Genomic DNA, 4,491 nt, shown 5'->3' with positions numbered 1-4,491 from the left:
ACATGACAAGGTAAGTCCTTGACATGAGTAACCCGCCCAAGGAACGTGGTAGACCCCGCCTCAATGGATATCCATTAATAATAAAGATCTGCGAGAGCAACAATTAAGACCATAGACGACTCACAACAATTTAATTAAACTAACAATGGCAAGTGTAATGGATTCTTAATAACTAATAAATGTAAATTGTAGTATAATAATACGGTGAATGTCAAATTCATTAATAAATAATTTAATTGTTTAAATAGTACTTTGCATGTAGGTACTCTGTTACTGAGCAAAGGGACTTTTCCGATAAAAGGTTCTTCATTTTCCGATGGAACGTTTCCTCACAACATTTATTTTTTAGTTCGGCAGGTAGGTCCTCGTAGTAGGTCGATCCTATTACCCGCGGGCTTTTCTCGTGTAGTGCAGTGCGAAGCGGTACTTATCGGAGTTGTCCCGCGCGACAGAGGCACCCACCCATCACCTCTACTTGCCTAAACTGTGCTAAATGTCTCCGCATGAAAATAACGACCTCGAAAACATATTGCGAGTAGTGGGTCATTATTGGGTGTGCAGCAAACATCGCCTTACGGGATTGCCTCTGGTTTATGTCGACCATGGTTCGTAACGCTCGCTTTTGTTTTTTTCAGCGTCGAATTGCATATAGCAATACTGGTTTACTTGAAAGAATAATCCTCAAGTAATATTATGTTGTAGTAATGTCGCGCGGGTCTTGCGTAATAATGATAGAAAGTACGCTTGGTGCACATGAATTTACTGTAGAATTGTAACAGGGAAAAGGTGAAGGAAAGAAGAATTGAAGTACAAGCTGTAACAAAAACAGGTAGGTATAGAAACAGGCACAACAAAAACAGTGTTATAAAAACAGGTTCAAATAAAAACACTCTTTATAGATTACCCCAAAAGAGACATTATTCGTATTATTGCTGCTTACAAGTAGTTAGTTTAAAGATTAAGAACACTTTTTTTTATAACATCAAGTAACGGGACGAACAAGTCGTGCGCCTGATGGTAAACTAGACGCCTGTCCATAACAGTTGCAGTGCCACTCAGAGCTTTAAATCGCAAAGATCTGAAGGGCACTGCCACTGCGCCCGTCATCCTGAGACATAAGCTGACAAGACTCATGTGCCTGTAATTTCAACAGCACCCTTACCCTTCAAAACCGGAACATAGTAATGCTGACATTACTGCTTGGCGGTAGGAATAGATAAGGTGGCAGTAATTTCCTGGACGAACTCTGTCACAAGGATCTCTACTGCTTCTAAACATACGCACGTCTGCTCGTATCGAGAATTTTGTATGGAGTGACGACAGAGCGAAGCGGAGAAAGAATGGCGAAAAAAAATAATTATAGAACGATTCAAAATTTCAAAAGTAAGTAAAGTAACCAAAGACAGGTGAGATGATGATGAAAGAGGTCGCATTGTCACAATATGTTTTATAAAAAAGGTATTATAATTATTACAAAAAAAACTAAGCTACAATTTCTCTAAATCTTCATTTATGAAAACTAAAAATCCACTAATTAACTAACCAGTAATTGACACTGAGCAATAATGAACATCCAGTAACTGACACTTACCAATGACAAACATGTTATTGTAGAAAAAATTGTCCTAAATCTTATTAGAATGTCGGCCACTGATGCCACCACCTTACAAAAAAATAAACATAAAAAATACCGAGAAAATTAATCATATTTAGCAAACAACCAAGAGCTTGTTCAAATTACAATTCTACGAATAACACAAACTCTACTTCGAAATAATATATTAAACTTTTGAACACACACCGCAATAATTCATTACATTACTTTTAATTTAATTTGCATATGAAGTTCTGATATGAATAAAATTTTTTGTTTATTAATTTTTATTTCTTTATTTACGAATATAAAAAATGCACACTTGGAGGAGCGGGTCTTCTAATTTATTCATTCAAAAAATTACTACAACACTACAAATTTGTATATAAAAGTTTTTTGGACAGAAGAAACGAATATAATTGATATAGGTTAAAAGAATAAGGCAGTCACGAAGCGAGTGCCCTAGACTTTGTAGTTAGTTTGTTTAGTATATATGAAGAAGTCTTTTTGGACAGAAATTAATTTCCCTCACAAATACTCATTTCCAACCACTCCCGTCCACTAAGGGCATCATTAAATTAGACGCTTATAGAAGTGCTGCAGTTGAGCATGTATGGCGCGGCAGAAGCACGTTATGTCTTATTTCACTAATTGTCGCTGCGAGCAATTCGCTACGACTAAAAAGTCGTTGAAAAACCAAATACAAAGACAAGACGCAAGCACATAGAAAAATTCGTGAGGTTCGTTGGTTCGTTCCGTGGCTTAGTTGGTATAGCGTCTGGCACGGTATGCAAGAAGACGTCGGTTCGAATCCGACCGGATCAAAGGATTTTTTTCTGAGTGTTCGATTTGCAATATTTTTTGGAAATTTTAATATTTCATTCGGTTGTAGACGTATTGTTATTTGCACGAAAAATAACACAGTCGTATTCATTATTTGAATAAGCTTATTATTAATTTACTTTCGGAGCTTTTATTGCTATACCCGAAAGTACACATCTATGTAAATATATCGCCGCTATAACACAAAATGGACAGTAACATCCTACATGTAAAAGAAAATGAACAAAAAAAAGAAAATACATTTATTTGATTACGTATAAAATAAAAGTAATCAAAATAACAAAAAATACAGAACAAAAATAAACTTAAAACAGAGAAGTTTAAAAAAATCACAACAAAAATAAAAAACAAATTATTTACGGAAAAAAGGATACTAAACACAAAGCTACATTGTGTAGATGCCAGCTGCAGTAACAAACGGGTCACTAACTCAGCATTTACCGAGATAGGTACCAGATTTTCTGTTAAGTACCAGAGCGTTTATGTATGTACATTCATTTTGTACTTAACTCCTGCTTAGCAATGTAATAATATTAATACACGTAGAAACCAAGACAGTTAACTAAATCGTGACGGAAAATTTCAATGTGTGTCATGTTTCATAACCTGACCCGGTTAATGAAAGTTTGCGTACAAAAACCACGTTAGTTTTGAATTATGCACTTATAAATCCGTTTTTATTATATGTACATGTTATAGGGTAATAAAGATTTGATATTAAAAAAAAATTCAATAGCACAAAAACCCTAAGTAGGTTAGTGTCAGACTTGACTTTCTGTCAAAATAAATATCATCGTACTGCCCCCGCGCAGTCAGTTGTTGTAGGAATAAAACCGAAATCGTTCTCTGGGTGATCAACAATAAATACAAAACACACAAATATATTGCACTAACATAATTTTTTTATATAAATATTTTTTTTTTATTTCATAATTCCCAGTACCCACAGTAATGCGACACATGACATTGTAAAGTACACATACTTTTCTATAAGTCTAGCCATATGTCATTTCTGTACGCCGTGGGTATGGTTTATATACTTTGGTGAACCATGATCTTTAGTAGCAGTAGAGCTCCTTACTTGTATCTGTCGGCAAGCAGTAATGTCAGCATTACTGTGTTCCGGTTTTGAAGGGTAAGGGTGCTGGTGAAATAACAGGCACATGGGACTTGTCAACTTGTCTCAGGGTGACGGGCACAGCGGCAGTGCCCCTCAGAACTTTGCGACTTAAAGCTCTGAGTAGCACTGCAACTGTTATGGACAGGCGTGTAGCTGTAACCATCAGGCGCACGACTTGTTCGTCCCATCACTTATATTATAAAAAGAAATATTTTTTTTATATTTTATTGAATATGTTTTTACCACCATGACATTCATATTTTTTGTGAAAATACTACAGTAGTTTATTATTATTGATACAAAGATCGAACAACACGAACCGGCGTCTGTTGCTACACTGTGGCCACCGGTCTTACCAACTCAGCTACAGATCGAGTCGAGTAAATATTTTAAGCTTTTCTTCTATCTTTCATAAATACATGTTCCCATTTCGCCAAACCGCGAAGTATTGAATAACCATAGCCCATCGTAAAACAAATCAAAATGATGCATTGGGGAAGACTTTTTCACACAAAACTGATTGTTGGACTTAGAGATTTATTCAACACAACATATACATGATAACACAACAAAAACACAAGTAATTCAAAAATATGACACCTTCAAGTGAGAGAGAAATATAATATAATAAAACAAGTAAATTTAAATATCCGCGATGAAGTGACAAAATTCGTAACTAATATATGTGTTCTAGGGTATTTACATAATTCCATTATAGACGCAAATTTTATCACTGCAAGTAATGATAATTGTAACTGTATACTTTCTTATACCTAATCGAAGATCAATACGAGAAAGAGAAATTTTTTGAAACGCTTCTGCAAGTTATTAAGAACAGCAACTTGGAACAACGATGATTTTCGGCATATTGGTTATTTTAGGGAGTGCGCTGTGGCAATTCCGTGGTACGTAAGTGATAATTATATCCGTAGAA

Source organism: Hyposmocoma kahamanoa, unplaced genomic scaffold (assembly GCF_003589595.1).
Source record: "Hyposmocoma kahamanoa isolate Upper Pololo Valley unplaced genomic scaffold, ASM358959v1 232, whole genome shotgun sequence".
Lineage (NCBI taxonomy): Eukaryota > Metazoa > Arthropoda > Insecta > Lepidoptera > Cosmopterigidae > Hyposmocoma > Hyposmocoma kahamanoa.
Note: the sequence above shows the minus strand (reverse complement) of the source record.